This window comes from Arctopsyche grandis, chromosome 7, assembly GCF_051622035.1.
Source record: "Arctopsyche grandis isolate Sample6627 chromosome 7, ASM5162203v2, whole genome shotgun sequence".
NCBI lineage: Eukaryota > Metazoa > Arthropoda > Insecta > Trichoptera > Hydropsychidae > Arctopsyche > Arctopsyche grandis.
The window spans coordinates 19031348-19053821 of NC_135361.1; the positions used below are offsets into that span (position 1 = coordinate 19031348).

General features: G+C 33.7%; 1 long non-coding RNA gene across 1 annotated transcript; it reads left to right on the top strand.

The window, feature by feature from the left end:
• The first annotated feature begins 2694 nt into the window (after positions 1-2694).
• LOC143914090 (uncharacterized) lies at positions 2695-21399 on the top strand. The gene is made up of 2 exons (XR_013260791.1): positions 2695-2908; positions 20338-21399. It is a non-coding gene; the product is annotated as an uncharacterized LOC143914090 (long non-coding RNA).
• Positions 21400-22474: the final 1075 nt, after the last annotated feature.

Sequence of the window (22474 nt, forward strand, 5' to 3'; positions counted from 1 at the left end):
TTGTTATGATTTTCTCCAGGATTCAAGTCCTTCAAATAGCACGGCCGCAGAAAATTTGTCCCCTCTAGCCACCCCCCCCCTTTCCACCCTGCATATATGTAAAAGGCTAAGCCATCAGTCCGTTATACCGGGCTGACAAGATACGAGTCCGCTAAATTAGTCACTCGGACGTTGCCACGTTTCGAGTCGCTCGAGTGACTAATTCGACATTTATACTTTTTCATACTTGAAATAAGAGCGTGTTTCACACATCGTGGATCTTTGCAAAACATACGGACAGAGCAAGCGATACGGCGCGCGCCCCAAGGGCGAAATCACACCGCGGTGAATGTGGCACGTGGTTTTTTTTAGATACTTTTAAACATGCCAAAAAAATGACATGTGCCATTTAGTTCCGTGTCGTGTCGGTCATTCATAGGACGCCCGGCATGTCCCGCCCCACAATGATCCTTTGGACCTTTTTCGGTCAAATTGTATGCTTGTATTTATCGTTGCTTGACAGTGATCGATAACGGTGTATCCAATATTTGAAGAAATGTAGGAGTCCACCCACGGCGTGGAGCCATGCACGCGGTGTGCCGTTCATCGTTGTATATTTTCGCCCGTAGTCCGAACAGCCTCGACATTCCCTATACACGTTATTTCGGAATATCCCGCAAACGTTATTACGAACGAATTCCTACGATACAATACGTAAAAATATACATTTTTTAAAATTGGTAATTATACGACAGAAATGTACGAAAATTAGTTTGGTGAAATTACGACTGCATTTATAAAGTAGTGTGGGCTTTTTGAATTTAACTATTTAACCTCTCGCAGAAAGTTCAACTTGGGAAACTTTTTATAAAAATCATAAGGGATAAGTATCACATTCCAAAGGTTCTGGTTGACCTCAAACTTTGACTGCCCGAGAGAATTTCACTTCAGAGCCCTATTTATGCCAACACTGACCAGAATCAATGTGCTTGTAGACTCGCCCCTTTCAAAGTTCACCTGACTGTTAAACATGCTCACTGAGCAACTTGATATTTTCACTGCATCATATGTTTTTAATTTCTCTCAGTTAGAAACACTTTTTTAAGAAAAATTATTTTAAAATTGCAGTTTCGTTTTTTTAACGACTCAAGAGGAACAGGCTTTTCTTCCCGTATCCTGCGCACGCACATTAAACAAGGCTGTATGACAAAAAGAGAGATAATTTCACCGCATGCCACTGATATATATTATATATGTATACATAGTACCGTTTTGATTTTTGATTTTTAAATGCTTTTTATTATTACGAAATTATGTTCACAATACATCTTATATCTATTTTAATAGCAACTGATCTACTGATCATTTTCTATTTTACAATTTAATTTAATTTGGTTAGTAATCACAGTATTATATTATTCTAATGTTAATCTAAAGCATTATAGGAAAAAGAGCTCAAAAACCTATTTACAATCCTCTAGTACCGTTTACCATACTATGTATACATATATAGCACCCTTTTTTTTGATCTTTCGACTTAAGATCTTTCGATGTTCGATCTTAGCCTTCCGATATTTGCTTTTTCGACCTTTTCACTTTCGGTGCCGTGAGGTAGACCCCTTTTGAATTTCTCTCAGTTAGGAACACTTTTTTAGGCATAGAAAAATTATTTCAAAATTGCAGTTTCATTTTTTCAAATTTTATCCAGGATAAAATTTGCGAAAATTGTCCTAATTACAATTTAATTATAATTCATTGTATTATACATCAACAAGTATTGTACAATAAAATGATGTTTTAATTCCTTTTACGATAACGAATAATTTATATCTAAAACTAGTATTTTACTTGCGGCCCGCCGCTCATTTGTAATTTCTAATTATTTTATTTTATTTTACATATACAATACCAGGAAGGCCTTACAGGTAAATCCCAATGCGCCTTCCTGGCCAATTACAAATACAAATGCAGCATTATTATTATAAGTCGTTGAATTGCGAGACACTGAAAAAACTCGCAAATTAACGAGACATCTATGAATTATACATAATTTTTTATTGTACATAAATCAAATTTCAAATAGTGGTGACATAGTAGGTAGGAAGGATTTTTAGCCAATTTTATTTTCCGGGAACCGTTTCAACAATGAAATCAGAGAAAATTAGCAAATTCATTTTCATTCAGGGATAGAACCCGGCACCTTCTTGACGGTAAGCAGAAGCTTAACGTCCGAGCTATGCTTCTGGGGTAATTGGACTATTCGTCACATTGGGGTGGTCACAAAGACAATTTTTGTCATGAAAATCGCGAATACACAATATTTGGCACTCAAGTTCTCGTTACTACGATAGTTATCGTTAGTATGATGGACTTTTCTATAGAGATTGTTTTTTTTATAGAGATTTTAGTGACTTTGTGACGAGTAATTTGTGACCAGTAATCACCGAACCGCTGCTGGCTATGTGACTATACACCAGACCTGGTGTATAGTCATCCTAGAGGCTACATCTTTGAATTTAACTATTTAACCTCTCTTCGCAAGTACCTACGAATAAACTGGTCCCGCTGAAAATTATATTTTTGATTCCATTTCCATTATTGTGGCGATCGTCTGGCCGGTGGGTTCGTGCGAACGCCCTATTATTTATTATTTCAGCGGGTTTTATTTTCAATTGATTCGGCGCCGATTGAACGGACACCGCGCAAAAGTGTGAAATGTTGTCGGAAATAGGTGGGTGTCGCGTCGGTTCGGAAAAGCGCGTCGTCAGTTTCGGACCAGGGTGTAGAAGAGTCCGGTTAATCGAGAGTGTGAGGCGTGAGCGCGTCGGTGGCAGTCGCGCGCCGACGCCAGCCGAGCGTGGACGTGCCTGTGCCGGAAGTAGCGCGATATACCGGAAACCGACCGTCGACACCCCGCCAACCGACCAAGGTATACCAACTACCGCACACCACCACCACCACCAAAACCCACCCATACGTGTAGGCCAGCCAACTTTGACTAAATTCAAAATCAATCAAATAGTACTAAAGTAAAGTTTTTCAAAAAATTAAACTTCAAATTTCACGTATGCATTTGTATGTATGTATGTATGTGCATAGGGAGATCCTTCGGGGCGATTATGAAATCGTTCCGTTTTGTCGGTGACAATAAATTAATTCGATTGCGAACGGGTCCTATATAGTACATATGTATTTTTACTATTTTTTTTTTTTTTTTGTTAATATCGAGCTTACCTACAACGTTTTCTGTATTAGATGTATCGATTGTATCGTGAAATTTTGTATGATTTCAACTCTGAATTGATTGCAATGTCTTTTTTTTTATCTAATATATAACTATTGTTGGTTTGTAGAATTCGTGACGTTCAATTTAATAATGAAAAAAAAAAACAAATGAATGTTCAAATAAATTAAATAAATTCAAATAAATTAAATAAAATGTTTACGTTTATATTAAAAATATCGAGCGAAGCCGGGTAAAATCATTAGTTATGTATAAGTTTGAATAGGATTTGAATTTGGCGCCTTTTTATGTATGTGGGTTTCGCTGTTCGGTAGGCTTGCATATGTAGTTTATATGTAAAAAAGTTTTGTAAAATTTATCTGCTTTGTTTGAATATTTAAATTTTTTTAAAATGCTTTTAAATTTTGTTCATATTATCGTTTTTTTTTAAGTCGTTGAAATTTTTTATTATTTTATGTCTGAATGTGGGTTATATATATATATATATATATATATATATATATATATATATATATATATATATATATATATATATATATATAAATTTTTTCTTTTTAATATAAAAAGTAAATTATATTTATGTGATGGTATCGTTTTATTATATTTTTTTTTGTAAAAAAATAAGTGAAATTTGATTTTTTTTATAGGCCGCTTATCGTTTGTATTATATTTTTAGAAGGAAGCCGTTTTATATCGGTACGCGATCGGCATGCAAAGTGTACAGTGCATACGTACTATGTAGCGAGCAATTACCCAATTTATCTAACCATCTCATCCACGTGGTGAATGTTTGCTTTGGAATACTATGTATGTACAACGTCGCCATGCGTTTTTTTTCCAACCATTTGCATGTCGTTCGTATAAAATACTTTTTTTTTTTTATTTTATTTTATTTTAATGAATTTTTCAGTTTCTGCGTTTTGTTGCAATTTTTTTTTCGTCGTTAGTATGCCCAAATAAATATTTATACGTATAGGTATTTAGGTTGTAGGATTGGTCGGATTCGTCGGCTATGGGAGGACGCGTAGGTAGTGTTCGGTGCGAATTCTCACCCGAGTGTCATTTTGCACGTTTTCGCTCCTCTTCAATATTCTGATGACGTTCGGTTTAAATTTATATTATTTTTTTTATATACCGCGTTGGAGCAGAAAACACGAAGCGAGAAAAAAAAAATAAAAAAAACGCGACTCGTATTGCAATCGGATGTGTGCATGTAGACGTCTGATTTATATTATAAAAATGTGATCGCAATATGTGAACGTCGATGTGCCGCGCGTGAGGTATGTTTTATTATCATTACCGATTTCTTTCATGTACGCTTTTTTCAGTATTTTTCAGATGAAAATTCTCACCCTCATAGTATTGAGATTTGTCCTAGGTCTTTGTTGGCAATTTTTTTATTAAAAATAATGCATCAAATGATCCCCAATGATGGCTTTCCACTTTACACTGATGTGGTCAGTATGATCATGCCTTTACATTTACATTAGGGTTGTACATTTTAATACAATTATTCAAAATATTTTCGATTGCTCATTTGTTGCATTATACAGTAAATATGTACTAAAATTATCGTCTCAATTTATTAAATTATAGTGTTTAAATTTATGACATAATTTATCAGCAGAAACGTGGCAAAGTTGAGTTAAAAAAAAAAACGGTTGAAGATGACTCGCGCTGATAGTGCATCGCGTTCTCTAAAATTTTATTTGATTTTAGTTTAACGCATCGTTTATTGCTTTTAGCCAAATATTTGTTTAAGCGTTTACGATTGCTTCAATATTTATCGGTGGATGACAAAACAAAACCGGATTTTTTCGCGAAAATGTACTCGCGCGACGGTGTTATGGCCAAAACCGCATATTTTCATCTGAATACCAAGTCGATTGGTGTTATTTCATCGGATAAAAAATTCGAATGATTGAAATTATTGTATGTATGTAGTTTGTGATCGATGACCGGCCGATTCAAGTCGATTCACACCAATCTGCATAATTGTAATAATTTATAATTAAATGCTGGTCGGTTTTTTCCCCCCGTGTACTTAACATACATATTTATGCTGATTATTTTGTCTGATTGGAGCTCACATATTTTTATGAATTTTGAATTGCTGTGTTGAAATCGAATGCAAATGCGTTTATTCCGCCAGCTCATACACTCGAACAAAGTCAGCAAAGGACATCTGCACGCAACCAGCACCATACTCCTTTCATCATAGTCAAGGTCGGTCAAAAATAGCCGTTGATTATGAACCGACCTCCTGTTTTCGTGCCTATCGTATCCTTCGATGTACTCGTTCATTTCCATCTTCATATCAAGCACAGCACTTTGTTATCACAAGCGTTTTGATATCGCCTCGTGTAATTGCGTTCTGTAATTAGGTTGTAACGTAAGCTTTGCCTCGATCATGATCATCGTTAGACTTTCACCATCCACTACTGGATGAAAGCCATTCTCTTCCAGTCACTATGTTGTCTCGGTTGCCAATAACTTTTGTAACTCTTTGGAGTAGGTACATAATGCTATTTCATGTATGTACTTTCATACTAAACTTTGACGATAAATTGCGCGTGTAAATCATTGGTGAAATTAAATGTAAAGAAGCTTTTTTTGTAAATGATTTTTAAAATTAATTTTAATCTGATTGATTGTGATGTTTGTAACGAAAGCGTGAAAATGTTCTAGCGGTAGTATAGTATGATACAATATCGTTTTCCCTTTATTTTCGTGTTACGGGGTGGTTAAATGACCGAAACGAATTACACCAGGGTCGTCGGTTAAAACGTTTGTGTATATATGTGTACAATGTTTATGTGTTGACCTAATTGAATCAGTTGGCGCAAATTGTTTCCTGATGTCTTACAATATCATCAATCAAGGAAGTAATCAAATTTTCACGCTATACATAATTAATAGCTGATCGATTTGGCGACTCGTTGATTTGATGGCAGTTTTCTGTGAATTTTGTACGATTCAAGCTCTCTTTGGAAATGTCGACTGTGTAAGTGTTTATTTATACTATCATATAATAATATATGTATGTTATGAAAAAGCAATAGTATTCGTATATGTCATTGGTTTTAATTACAAATTTTAAGTTATATTCAATATTGTTATAATCACATAATTATTATTGCGATAAGATACGATGTCCACTATTACATATGTATGTCTGAAAATCTACATGCATACATATATCAATTTATCTGGTATAGAAGTATGATTTGACAGGTACTACATAAAATTCATAATTGTATAAAACGAGGTGCACCCGATAATTAACGAAAATAAATCGTATCGCTCTAACAAGTTGGGGGAATTTTGTAGAATTTATGTTTAACACCTTTGGCGTACCAACTCTTTATTGATTATTTGAGTTTTTTCTTTTGAATGATATTCAATGTGGAAATTAACCTAACTTGTGATTCGTCAGAAAAGTCTCGAAATGTATTCATATTTTTTTACACTGTATATAGTAAATTTTAAATGAATTTTGAACGTGTTTTGAAAGACGGCCCCAGTGGAAAATTTACTTCTACTGGGTGGTCAAGTCCATTGCTGTAAAACTATAATTCAATTTCAATTTCATTACTAGCAATATATGTAGCGTATAATGCTAACAACTCAGGGATCATAGGTTTGAGCCCTGGCCCTGCGATATTGCTGGCCAAAAACCATGGTTGGCCACTCTATATTTGTCACCTCTTTAGAATATACATACATACATATTTACAATTTCGGCCATAAATGTTGCCTTGGGGAAAAATCTTGTAATTGGCACATTGGTCAAATATGTATTTAAAAAAAAGTTGTTAATACCCGCCGCACTGTGGTGGATAGCGAGTGACCAGGACTTATATTTTTAATTTATTTCTCCAAATATACTGAATGCAGGGTTTTTAATATTTTATGTATTTCTTATCAAAACCTCTATGAAATATTTATTTTCACGTGCCTCTCAGATGCGAGACGGAGAGTGGAAATTCAGTTCGACGTTTAATAAAATGATTTTATAGCTAACTAGTTGTTTTACCCGGCTTCGCTCAGTATTTGTAATATAAACAGCTTAAGCATGGCGAATCTAAAAGTAAATATTCATTTGTTTTTTTTTTTTTATTTAATTTATTTGAATCGGAAAAATATAATATTCAACTAATTGAATTGTCGTCATAGAAACTTTGTTTTGTTTTAGAAGTTCCCAACCAAAGATACAAACATACAAAGTCTCTTTCGAAATTATATATTAAATTACAATAATGAGCCTTGCAGATTTTAACTGAAAACAGCCATCTTTAACTGGGCGCTTGGAGTCCAGCACAGTGGCTAGCGGATTTTTTTAAGCACAGGCTAGACATTACATATATCGAACATATAATTACATATATCGAACATATAATTACATATATCGAACATATAATTACATATATCGAACATTTTTTTTTTATAAAATTTCTAATTGGAAATTTTCCCAGTGGGTAAAGAAATTTTTACCATTTCTTTACCAAAGTGAAAAACCATTCTTATAAGAATGAAAAATATAATTTTTTTTACATACATTTATTTAGCTCTTTGTGTGAGGCAATTTATGTATTATACTTAAATATGCATCTGCTTTGTTCAGCTATGTTTCAATACGTAAAACCTACTGATTAGGAAGGGTTTGATTTGAATTTGATGAATTGCTACTTTGTAAGTCTCAAGACTTGTTCCGGTCAACCTATAGTGATCAATATGGTAAATGCTATTGTGAGCACGCACTATAGCACCACAATGTTCAACACGACCGCATTGCCTGCACGGCAAAAAATCAATAAACCACCATCGTGGTGCAACCTCGCCTTTTTTGTCATCCCTTTGTTGTTCAATCGAGATTGAGGTGCGAGATTCTTCACATCGACCCCTATTTCACACCGTTTTCGAACGATTTCGAATACATATACATATGTATGTGTACAATGTATGTTTGTAGGTATGTGTCCGTGTAAAATTTTGATTTTGACTTCGCATATTCACCCATTACCGAAATTATTTTCGGATTATCTTATCGCAGTTTCGGTTATATCAACGTTCCGGTAGTGTTTCGGTGCGGGCTTGTGTGTATGTATGTATGTACGTATGTGTTAAACCTAGTGGGGGAGCGATGAAGAAGATAATGATATTGTTCGACATTCGGCTCTCCTCGTTATGCGAGAGCATTTAACGACGTCGTTATCGACGATTCGTTATTAAAAACGACCTAGAGTGCACTAGAATTGTATGCCTAGATAAGTGGAACGTCACTCGTCACCGAAGCCGAAGGATACGTGAAGGATCGCTTACAGTGGGAAACATCCTGAAGTGTACTATAACGAACTGTCACAGTTTAGTCGACTTCTGTACATGTATATATATATATATATATATATATATATATATATATATATATATATATATATATATATATATATATATATATATATATATATATATATATATATATATATATTATACATAGTACATAAGGGTTTTTTTTAATATATAAAGTTCTCAAAAAAATAATTTTTGTTTATAGTTGTTGGTAGTTTTGAATAATATCTGTCATTTTCTGTTTAGGTTATATATGTAATTTTCTATTTTAGTTATATACCATTGAAAATATTATTGTACTACCTTATCATTTTCTTATTAATTCTTTATTTTCTTCTAAAAATTAATATTATTTTGAAAGTGTATTTCAAACATTTAAATTTTCCGAGTTTATTAGAATAAAATTCCGTATGAAAAATTGTACAGCCAATGTTAAGCCTACTTAAGCGCCAAACAATCAAAGGAGATTCATATGTTATTGGAAACGTGTAAACTATTTTTATATTTGTTGTAATTTATAACCATTTTGTTTTGTAAATGAGTTTTTTTTAATTCGATTCACCAGGAAAATATTGCCGTCCCGGTTGTTTGATTTTCAAAAGCTTTCTATTATTTAAAAGGTACTTTCACTATACATAATAGCCAGAAGTATATCTCGGTGGTTGCGTTAATGCTAACTACCGAGAAGTTCCCGGTTTCAAGCCCTGGGCTGACCTCGATTGAAGGAATTTATTCGGAGTATTTCTGTAGTGCTACTGATATTTGTGACGCCATCTTGATCGTTTTCTATCAGAGTTTCGTCTCATACAGTTTATGCATATATATTCTAATAGTTTCTGGTCCAGTGAGGATATTCAGAGCTGCCGAGAGGGGGGGGTGGGGTAGCTTGGGTTAAAGTTCCAGAGCCCGGACTACTTGAGAGGCTCCGTGTTGGGAAGTTCGACTGATCGATATTGATATTTTATATTATAGGTATTTCTCTAATAGTTCAATTAAAAATATATCTATAAGATGTTTTTTTTTGTTTGTCATAGGGTATGGAATTATTTTTCCAGGGCCCGGGATTCCTCTCGGCGGCCCTGACGATAATACATCTTATATGTACATATGTTATTTAAAAACTATTTGAAGTAGGTGTTCTGGTTGTATAATCTATTCTTGACTCTTCTGAATTTTCAGTATGTAAATACATAGTGAGATAGTTTGCTTAAAAAAAACACCCGGAGTGTAAAATATTTATATTTTTGTTGCAAAGATAAAGTTACAAATTGAGAATGTATTATCAAGACATTTGATTTTACAATATGTAGATTCATATAATGAAATGTCTTTCTTTACGTCAGTTTCGCGATCGTGCGTCCCACGCTTTTGGGGCTGACCACACTCGGGCTATTGGGATGCAGAGTTGATCGCATACGGGTGACAAGTAAAACGATATTGGCGGGTGAAAAAAAAAACTGGTCGCCACCTGGAGACCGGAGGAGGGTCATCGCACGACCGCGAGCCGCCTCTGGCTTTGGACAAACGCATCTGCTTCAGCAGTGGGCGAGATCGATCGTCGATAGCGCAGTGGCGGCGCGTGCCGCGTTCCGTTTACCACGTGGCTTATTCAATATTCCTTTTTCTTATCAAAAATTTGATACTTTTATATTAAAGATTCGTGTACACATATGTACATACATACATATATGCAGATAAACGTATGTATCATGCTCGTAATTTATCAGATATAATTTGTTGAAGATTTTATATCAACTTTATCTAAATTTTATCTGAAAATGATCTATCAAAAGGTCATTTTGTTTGATTGCTATATATCATGTAATTTTTACTTTATCTATGAACGTAGTAACAATAAAATAATTTTTGTGATCATGTGAAAATTCGAACTAGTAATTTTTTTAAACACTATTTCATTATTTTATTTTGACCTTTTAAATTAGTTCTATCTTCTTGATATTTTATGATTATAATATTTATGGTGATGTTAAGTAATAAAAAAAAATTTGAACTAAATCTGACTACCGGAAGTAGAACTTTTGTCTCGTGTGAGTTTCCCTATATTGGCGCTTAAAACTTGTATCGAAAATGTGTCAATGTACCCCAGTGCGACTTGTGTGTCAGTGTCGAATTTTGTATTTTATACTTCTTAATGCATCCAAAAAAGTATGGAACGCTGTATGGTTGGTGTAACGAGGAAAGGTGGGAAACAGAATACGTGGGTGAGAAGCATTACAAGAGTAGTGGATAGAGTGAAGAGATTGAAATGGCAATGGGTGGGCCACGTGGTTAGAAGAATGGATGAAAGGTAGACAAAATAAGTACTAGAATGGTATCCGAGAGAATGCAAAAGGGTAAAAGGAAGATACATAACAGCGAAGATGGGTAGACGAAATAAAGAAAATGTGTGGAGTGAGATATTTGAGAGTTGCGCAAAACAGAGACGAGTGGAAGCGTGTTGGAGAGGCCTTCATCCAGCAGTGGATGGTGAGCGGCTGTAGATGATGATGATGTTGATGACGAGATTCCTCAAATACATAAAGTTACAGTCATATACGTATTTTCATATCGTATATTGTTTATGATTATTTTCAAAATAATCATAAACAATATTTTTTTATAAAAAAATTCAGAATTAAAAAAAAAAATCGGGATTATGCGATTTATTTTCTTATACATTTCTTTTTCAAAAGAAGCTATGGGTTTTTCAAATTTCAAACCAATTGTTTCCAATCTTAATTCACTATTTTAGAGTATAAATGAATTGAAATTTGTATGGGTTTAAACAGCTAGAAAGTACGTACATACATACATAGGTAGCATTATTTTTATTACTAGAGTTATGTAAATAGAAAAATTTCGCACAAATTTGTCGACAATGCATCTAAAAACGCCATCGATTTTTTCCCACACTTATAAACTTCATGTTGACATTGTTTCAACGTACTTCGATCGGTCCAAACGTGCCGTACCTACTAAGCTAACTGTTCGCATAAATCCGCACAGTTTTAAGTTGGGTGCCCGAATCCGCCAGGAGGCGCCACCAGTCGCTACATAACCTCTTCAACCGTCGAGGAGCCATTCTCTACACCGCGGTCCAACATTGTAATTAAAAATCGCGTGCATTTTTCACGCGCAATCGCCGAATCTGAAAATGTCGCCCGGTAAAAATCCGAATTAAGCTTTTAATTAATTGCGCTCTTCGGGCGATTAGCATTAAACAATATGGAAAAAGCTTGCGTGTCACGCTTGCCGACCGCCGCCTCTTTTTTTTCAAACGTTTTCGGCGACTGTTTCTCAAATTGTGTTCGAAAGGCGCCTTATCTAATCTGCGCGTGCACACACGCGCTTGCGAACACGCGCTTTTTAAATTTCGCATCGGTCACGTGCTTGTCGATGCATCCAGCGTTTATTTTTGAGATTTTTGGTGTAGTCGAGAGTCGGGAGAGGAGTGCGAATTGATAGTGCGCCGTTAATCTACGTCCGCTTCTTTGGCCCCAGGGCGCCTTGAACTTGACCCGGCGATATAAGGCGACAATCACGCCAATTAACACTGGTAGCAATTTCATTGCGAGTGTTTGTTTGCTCGGTGAAAACGTGTTGTTATCGCGCCGGTAGCCGGTGATAAGATTCAAGAAGTTTGTTCGCTTGATTTTTAACTATGAAGCTACATATGTATTCGCATACTGAACGATCAAACCGACCGTATTCGGCGATTATAAATGGCGCCTCGGTGTAAATTAATCGAATTCTCGAATGGCGGGCAATTAGTTCGATCTACGTCAACTTCTCAGTTGGTATCCAAAGTAAATAGTAAAAATCGAATCAACTATTTTTTTATTGTCAATTTTAATTATTAATTATTTTAATTATGATTATTTTCGATTATTTATTAATTTATTATGATTATTTTCGTACATAAATTTTATATTCTTAAACTGCGATTTTAAATCTTTGCCACAGTATTCTGTAAAAGAATGGTTATAAATACAAAAAGGTAAAATTTGGTTTATGTATGTATATGTAATTTCTGAATTGTTTCATAATTAGACATCGGATAGTCATTAGAGCAATGCCAAACAATAATACACCGTCCCAATAATGTTCAAAGCAAGAGAGCAAAATAAGTTTATTCTATTAAGTTAACAATATCAAAACCCTTTTGCCTTAATTATCTTACGTCCTTTGGTCACAATGTTGAGATGTTTCTTGATCTTTTCTGGAGTTCAATACACTCCCAAATTTCATATGGCTACCGTTTTGACATGGATTATATTAATTTCAGGTCTGTCTGTTTTAATTGTATTATAAAACTCTTTCATATAAAATGTGGAATATAATGCAACTCATCAAAAATATGTTTTAATATACATACATAAATATTTATGAGTAGGTTTTTAGAACGAAGCACATAAACTTTTTGAAAAGATTTTTACAATATGAATATAAGTAAAAATGGCATAAAATCGAGTATGTATTATAATGTTTAATTACATATATTCATGATTATATCATGTACATGCATTTTAGTGCCGTTTACTAAAATATATTTAATTTGGTTCTAATTTTGCGGTTAGACTAAGTGTGAACTTTGGCAATGCTCATATATTTGTGAAATGCATGTACGTATGTACAATGTAATGTGGTATTGTATTATACATGGTATGTACTTCGTACATAGAAAGTCATTGACAATGAACGGTTCATTGCGGTCGAAGATGGCCCGATCGATGTGTAGAAGTGCCAAATCATCGATCGTCATCGTCGTCCGATCAAAGTTCTTGCATAATTCGCTTTGCGTTTCGCTCATGCACCAACCGGTTATGCGGTTATACGGTTCAAATTGAGTTTTCTTTATTTTTTTTGGTGCTGAATTTAGGATTCACTGAATCTCACATACCTATGTGTGATTAATTTCTGTACATTTCATAATTTATACTCGGCATATTTTGCGGTTTTGCTCTATGAACTTTGGCTTGAGTTCTTAGTACGTACGTACGTTCGATGAAAAACTGAAATTTTATGGACAAGCTTTTGTATGAAAAGTGCGATTTAGTGATATTCAAAAACAGTGATTTAGTGATATTCAAAATTACGTCACTATACGTTTTGAGTTGATTGTCTAGTGGAAAAACGTTGTAGTGTAGGAGAGAGTTATGGCGTGGACATAACTTTAGACAATCTTTAGAAACATCAAATGGCTATACTTCCCCTTAAGAGATTTGCCAGTTGGTTATAAATATTCATTTGTATTAAATTTGTAAACCGTGTGTGCTGTAGGTTTCAATGTACAACTCTCAACCTACGATATACGCAATTGGATATGAAAGATTTCCCAAAGGAATATTAAACAAAAATGCATTTACCGATTTCTTATAAGGACATCGTGACTCATGCGACGTTGATCAAAACTGCAGCGAGCTGCAGCTAGCAACCGCTCAACGGTTGCACACATGTTTTATGCATACGAACAACTTTGTTGCAAGCATTTTTTGAACGTCCATTGTTGGTGTTGGACCTTTCTGGCTACAAAGATAATTCAATTTGCGGTCGTTTCATTGTTGTAACGAGCCTGGCCAAGTTCGCCCGAGCGATTTTCAACAAACCGATCAACCCGTTGGAGACTGGCCAAAATGAAATTTTGTCTCTGCAACCCGTTACAATGCATCGTTTTATTCAAATTGCCTGAATTTATTCTGAATGTGTGATTCTTTGATTCGTGCTGTCGTATAGCGTTCGAATTTGGCCAACAACTATCTTATCTGCTTTGTGTTTATGATAACGAGCTGTGTACAGTCGACCGTTTGACAAAATAAACAAATCCAAAACTGCAGAGTGTCTCGAAGTTCATCTCGGTGCACTGTGTAATTTGTCGCAGACAATGTTGTAGTTTGATTTTGCTCACAACAAGGTGTACGCAATTATAATGATATGTTTGTTTCTTTTTTTTTTCAATAATAATATTCTTCTCGGCAAAGTTTGTTTGCGTGGGATGTTATATATGGGTGGTGTATACTGGCGATAATAATAGTCTATTTTTGCTCTGTGACAAATACTACGGTACCGGAATATTTTTGTACTGCACCTATTGCATAATATACCATCAAATGTATTGTCAAATATATTGTAAATAAATATTTCCACCTGCGGGGGAGAAACCGGTCTTCGTTGAATTAGACAAAACGGACTTTTCATAGCCATTTTTTCGATTGTCTTTCATTTGAAGTTGATGTTAATAAATATTGTACTCAATGGAGAACCCACAATGAAAATGTATATATGTAAGTACATCGAGTATACGAAATTTATGACTTGATTCAAGTATTTCATATTTAATAATGTGAAAATCGCTTGTATTCGTGTCGCCATATATGTACATATGTAACGTTTGCCGTGTTTTAAGATATACTTACTTAGTTTGTGAAAAATGAATGTAATAAAATTTGATCAAATGTTGTAAAGATCTAAAAAAATTTATGATACATTCGAGTATGATTAAAATTACAATATTCGCTTGCTTTTAACTTTCACATCACCTATTGCAGATTTTATTGGCGCTTGTGTTGTTAAAGATTTTATAAATAACTGGAAAACTGATTTTACCAGTTTATTGATCTATACTTTGTATTTCGCACTTTCAATGTAGAGCAATATACAGATCGGACTGTCTGAAACTTTCGATTGTCCATATATGATTTGTATACCTTACAATATAATTTTATTGTATTTTCCTCAATTTACTGTGACTATCATATCAGTGAAGTGGTAATTTTGAATAAAATTGTATTATAATTAAGAATAGTTTATTTTGTAAAATAAATATTTCTGGCATTTCTATCAATTACATACGAATATGTACATAAAAACTTACATCGTTCATATCATAATTTACAGCCATTCACCATCCACTGTTGGATGAAGGCCTCTCTAATACGCTACCATTAGTCTCTGTTTTGCGCAACTCTCATCCATCTAATTGCACATATTTTTATTCTAATTGTATCCACCCATCTCCCTTGTGGCCTTCATTGCACCCTTTTTACTTCTCTCGGGTACTTTTCAAGCATTTTATTTATTTATACATTCCAGCAATTATTTTGTCCATATTTCGTGCATTCTTCTAGCTACGTGACCCTTCTATTGGCATTTCAATATCTTCATTTTCTTCATTATATCCACTACCTTTGTCATACTTCGCACCCACGTATTCCATTTACTATTCTAATGCCGAGCATTCAGCGTTCCATGCTTTTTTTGAGTGCAGTGGAGTTTGCGTAGCATCGTGGCGTTCAATGTCCATGTTTCGTATGAACGTATACATATGCAGTACATATGTATGTCTGGAAGTGGTAATTTTTTCCATGCTCAATTTGAGTATTTCGTTAGCACTTTGGTAGTTGATATTGTGTACTTGGTATAATATAATAATGAAATTTAATTTGTGGAGTTTTTGAAATGGGATGTAAAAGTTTCAGTAGTCCCATTAAGAATTTCAGAAGTATCGATCGGTAGGTGTTATACATAAGTAGTAGCTGGTATTGAAACTCGGGGTACGGTTTGTTCAGCAGAAGTGGTTCGTTTGTTTGTTCGTTCTTTGGGTATCGCGTGTCTGTTGTGTGAAGAACAAGTTGGAGACACAAACGCAAACTGTTGAGCCGAAGCCATCTGGCCAAATAAAGAATGTCGAAGCAAACCACCGTGAACCACTCTTCACTAATTCTGTTACATCACAGAGAGTGCACTTTTCTTTATAGCTGTTCGATTATAATTTTGTACTATATATTGCAGGAACTACAATAATATTATAATCTCATCTCGAGTAATGTACATAGATATGTGCATTTAAATATATTCTATGTGGTGAAAATTTATACTGTTTTGCTGGTTGTATGAAATGGCCCTAAAATTTAATCGAAAATATTTTGGGAACATTTTATTCAAATTATCAAAGTAATCGCTTATAAATTGCTCTTAATATAGACACTGAATTTTGTCACCATTGATCGTAAACAGTGGACGATTTTTTTTTTGTTTGATTTAACTTAAAATCATATTAATTTGAAGCGTTGCTGCTTCAGCATGACAAATAAATTTATCGTATATTATAATTATTAATCCATATATCTTATAATGTGTTTTCAGTAGGTTATTTTCCATCTGTGGAAAAAGATGGTAGTGGATTTTTTTTATTTATTTTAAACGTATTAAGTATGGAATTTAAACGTATTTGTGTGGAATCGTGTCAGTTTCATAAGAATAGGAATTGTCCTTTGTTATAAATTTTGGAACATGCTAAGTTCATATGATTAATGTTTATGTGAGCGATTTATTGATATTATATAAATCATTTTCAATTAAATTTTATATAAATTACTATATAAATATTCACATTCATTTAAGACTGTATTCAAAATATTCAGTTACTTATTTTCATTTCAATATTACGTTTAATACCGATTCTGTTAAATTGCCCGTTGCGTATGTAATTTATGATTCAAAAACGTTAAACACTATTAAACCGGCGTTAACCGGTATCCGACGCGCGGTGTTAACCTCAACCACGACCGGTTTTCTAAACTGCAACCCAATTAAGAGTTTATTATTATTTTTTTAAAAAGATCGCCACAAGAGCGATAAGGCTTAATTTATTTCCTTCTTTTTTCAAAAGCTCGAACGAATTAATCCTTCGGTCGAGTTAAACATCTCCAACGCACTCGTACCGAAAAGGGGTTAGCCAAAGAAGCATCGCTATTTCGTAATTCTTCAAGGTTATCCGAATCGGTTTAATAATTTATTTGTAATACATATGATCATATGTATATAATTTTTTAATTGTTAGTTGGGTGTTGACATTTTGTGAGGTGGCTGGTATTCGGCAACTTGATCCTCTCGTAAAGGGTTAATTGGCCGTCGCGAAAGCCAATCCGAGCATTACAAGTATATTTAACGAGAACTCTGTCCACAGTTAACGATGGCGGATATTTCTGAAAAGTGTACGTGGGCGAGGAACATTCTGCCGGAATGCCGGTACATTGTTATGGGATCTGAAATAAAAAAAAAGAAATGCAAAAGAAATGTTGGCAACGCCTGGTGAGTCAGTCTGGTTCGGCATTCCTCGGTGGGAGACCAGCTCGGCCGGTTCTATTTCTGTCCGGCTGTCACAGCGACTATCCACCACCGTAGTCAACAGCAGGTTGGTCAACTAAAGAGGTTACCCTCACGATGAGGTTCCCCTGCAAAAATAATCCGGAAAATTCTTAAAAATTCATACATAACACTGTAGCTGTGAATCATATTTATCAGAAAAGTAATGAGATGTTTCAAAACATGTTTAAAAGTCCTTCAATATCGAGTCGTTAATCGTTTGAGATTAACACGTCTTAATAAAGCTCGTTGGGGGCATATTTTGAGGATGAATGATGAAAGCTTCAGAAGAAAATTTCAAAATAGATGAAGTCTGGTGGTCAAGGATGACGATAGTTCGGAAAACTTGGTGAAGAAAGGTTAGAAATCTCATGATTTGATGATTCGAGGGTTAAGGAACGTCTCCTTCAAATAAGCATATTTGACGGAGACGGTCTAAAGCGATGAGAATGAAGTTTAAAAACGATAATAGAATTGAATTTTGAATTCATTTTTTTTTAATTTTTATGCTCCCTCCTAAATATCTTCATATGTATGTATGTATGTTTCTAATATTAGAGTTTGACAATTCTAGAGGTTCATAGACCTCTTCTGGATATGATATTGTGTTTTTACTTTATTTATTTTCTATTTTCGTACAATTTGCCTGACGGATTTTTTAAACTATTTAAACAATTCATTAGTTTTTTCGTCGAACTATTTTTTTTTTAAAGAACTGTGTATTATACAATCAGATGCACGGTCCGATTCGATGGACTGTGGGATCAAATGGTCAAGTAGAAAAATAAATAATTGAATTAAAATTATCCGTCAATGGTATAGTGTTTCTGAACGAGTAATTGTGTCAATAATATAACTTGAAGTTTACGACAAGTTTGAATGGAAAGGGATTTTATGTGGTGGTTGAAGGTTTATAATATAAATGAAGTTTTTATTGTTGACGATAAGCTTTGAGTTGTAAATAAAATACAGTCTTAAGTACCTATGCATATATGTATACATTCATATGAGAGTAAAAAATAAATCTTTCAATGAAAATTTGTAGATTTATGTTGCGATTACTTTATTTTAAATTGTATAAAGTTGTTTGATTGATTCTTAGCCGCCAAAAGAAACTCGAGATGTGGCGTGAGCTTTGGTTGAGTATTGATTGAAACCCTGTTTTGGTTTCTCCATCAGTTGTCGTCTGGTAATAAGCTCCTTAACAGCCATACAAGTGCTAGCACAATATGGTTTTCTTCCAGTTGGTGCCTTCGGAAATTGTGATTTTCCACTAATTAACAAACCTCGTGGCCCAGTCCCACTTGAATGACATTCGACCAATCGAAAAACAATACCATTATTTCGAAAGTCGTTAATCTAATATGACTACATATGTATTTTATCTGTTTCTAAGCTAGATCATTAATCGCTCCGATCCTGACCTGAATTCTTTCCAAAATTATTTTTGATATCTTAAGTTAAGATTTAAAGTTTGTTGCATTGTCAAACACAGGCAACCTTCGAATTATTTCAGTCGTGTCTATCAGATTTCATAAGCATCGCTGATTTAATCTCGCGATTAAATTTGTCGCATATCGTGAGGGTGAGTTATGTCCTCATTAAAAATGCAAACGAAGCATTAAATTAGAATATTTATCAAGTTGTTTCGTTTCATAAAAGTGTCGTTGACATTCTGGCTCGCGCAGGTTGGTATCGCGGTTGGCCGAAACGACTTTCCGAGAGCAGCATCCCGATTCGCCTTTTCGCCAGTGTCGGTGAAATTGTTAAACGAGTTGTTGTTGTTGTTTTTTTTTAAATATATATATTTGAATGTATTATTATTCACTGGCAGTAATCGGCGTGGCAAATTGCGAATAAATTTATATTAAAATGTAAATACATCCAAATATAATACATTTAGCATAGAATGTATGCGAGTAGTGCCTTGTTTTTCTGAACAGATTATGTATGTAATGTGTAGATTGAAAAAAATATGCAGATTTGCGGATGTCTGTTTTTTTTTTCGACGCAAAATTTGAACGTTTATTTTCGTCATAATATTATGAAGATACAGTTGCATTCGAATATATATATGTTCTTTTTCGTTCTTGATTGAATTTCTGTTATGTAAAATACCAACGAGGTATCTTGTTTAATTAATTCATTAAATTTAAATGGTGTTCGATAGTTATGCAATTTAAAAAATCTTGATCGATTTTTTTTAATATTATATAATATTAAAAAAAATCTGCAGTGGTGAAAAGCATTATGACATACCGTTAACAGGAAAATTTTATTTATATTAAATTAAATATGTATGTATATACGGTGGAGTCATTATAAGTTTATGGTATCTTAAAAAATAGAAGTTAGCGTGTTTCTACTGAATACTTGTTAGTAATTATTATCAGTATCATCGCCATGTGATGATACTGAATTAGAGATGAAAAATAAGCCTACTCTGTTAGATTTCCTCTAAATCGTTCAAATGGCACATAAATTTAAACTTAATTACTTATTTATTTTATTTTTTAAACTTTTTATTTGTGTGATGTTTGAAATAATTTATGAATGAATAAATGTTTCAATTTATGTCATGACATGCGATTTTTATTGACTTTTTGTTTGTTTTGTTTCAGAATCTCGAAAGCGGGCACAGGATTATAAATATATTCTATTGCAATTGTGCAACTGATCTAAAGGCCGTACGTAAAAGTTAAGTGTTTTACTAAAAAAATTTGTTTTCGTCATGTGGAAAATCATCGCAATGTGCATTGATTTATATTTATATGAATGAGAGAGATCGTCGTTAATTTACGACATTCTTGTCTCACTATAGAAACGGGTTTTTTTTTTAATACTTTTCCGAACGTCAAAACGCATTTGCATAAGTAGAAATGCTGGATTCATTATTGCCTTTTGAATTATATTAATAAAAAAAAAATTGTACACTATTATACGTCAAACGTTTGCAACGTCTCATAGAGGAAAGCGTGCGCTTTGTTTTTCAGGGAGTGGCTTGAAGTTGTTGTCAATTAAGTATATGTGTATAAAAATATCAAATTGCAGTTATTGACGGTTATTTGGGATAGAAGTATATTTTTTTCTATATTTTTATTTTAGATGTTGACCTTTCCCTTGTGGACCGAATTGGTGGTCACGATTAGAATCGAACCTCAAAAAATAACGCGCTTTCATTACTCGGACCGATAACTTGAAATGTTACTTTAATATTTAATGCGTTCGAAGAGATTTTATCGCGTTTCATTTAGCAATTGTCCGAAAATCGATACGGTTTGTTTTCGGTTGTATGTTCACTCACGCGATCGTCAATTCCGACGGCGCGGCGTCGAATGTGTTAATTGAACGGTTAGGTGGCTGACTGGAGAAGTCTCTCCTATGTATGTAGAAGTAAATTTACGTAATAAAAGCATTTAATAAATTAACTGTGATGAATTTTTTGCAACCACTAACGGTTAGTATCGATGTCGATTCAAGTTTAATTGGTTCCACGAACTCGTTATTGGGGTGTTAATTGTGTAATTAAATCCCTGCACGTTTGAAGTTCTGAGGTTGGGTTTTCTAATGATGTATTTTTTTCCGGGAATCATGTAGGCGGAAAGGGGTGGACAGGAATCGATTTTGATGAACATATTATATTTGGCCTCTTAGCGCGTATGAGAGAAAAAAGTTGATTTTTGAAAATTCTGTTAATTTTGCGCTTGGCTTTGATTAGTTTGATTTTCTTACTGTTCATGACTTTTGATAATTCCTTTTAATGTCCACTGCAATTGTTGTTTCTGGATTTGAATTGTCACTGGAGTTCTGATTTCCCGGATTTTTTTAATTCCCGGGACGGAGCTCAGGATCGATGGCGGGATTCGGGAAAATTTATATTAATAAAAAAATCATTTTAATTTTTTTTTTTATATAAATTTATTTATTAACAAAATATTTAAAAAAAATATTAAACAATCTTTCTATTAACTAGAAGAATGAAATTATAATATTTTAATATTAAAATGAAAATCTGAAAGCCTAGATTTGGCACAAATATTTTATGCAAATGGAAATAACCATCTCAGTTTCGTTCGAAGTTGATTTTATGATGTAATTACATATCTGTTTTTTTCTTTCTCTTGTCAGCATGTATATTTCAAAAAATATTATTTTCGTTCGTCGTTTCAAATCGAGTCTATTTTTATTTATTTTATTTTGTAGTCCTTATTTAAATCTTCATTCATCGTTAAACAAACAAATGTCTTATTTTCATCAGTATCTAAGAGTTGATCTAAAAAGTTTTTTCCATTGTGAAATCTTCAATACAAGAAGGATTTTAGATTGTATAAAAGAGTTATTATACTATACACTCTCTTCACAATAGGTTCATAGGAGGATATACATTTGCAATTATTATAACCTTTTAAGAACGTTTTGATTGACATAATTTTCCCGGGATTGGAGATAACAATCCCCGGAACATTGGGCATCAAAAATCTTGTCCCGGGTCGTCCCAGCCAGAACAAATCTGGTGTACTTTTGAATTTAATTAAAGTACTTTTTGTTTCTTCTTTGTCATTGATCATTGTTTTCTTCTATTCTCGCCACATTATTGTAGTTTTTTTTAAGCATATTGAAGTTCAAACGATTGTTTGAATGCCATTATAAACTGCTGCCCAAAAATAGGCTAAAAATATTAATGTGTAAACTACATATCTTCATATAAGGTGAAACGTAATAAATTATCTTTTTATGGGTTTTTCTACATAGCATTTT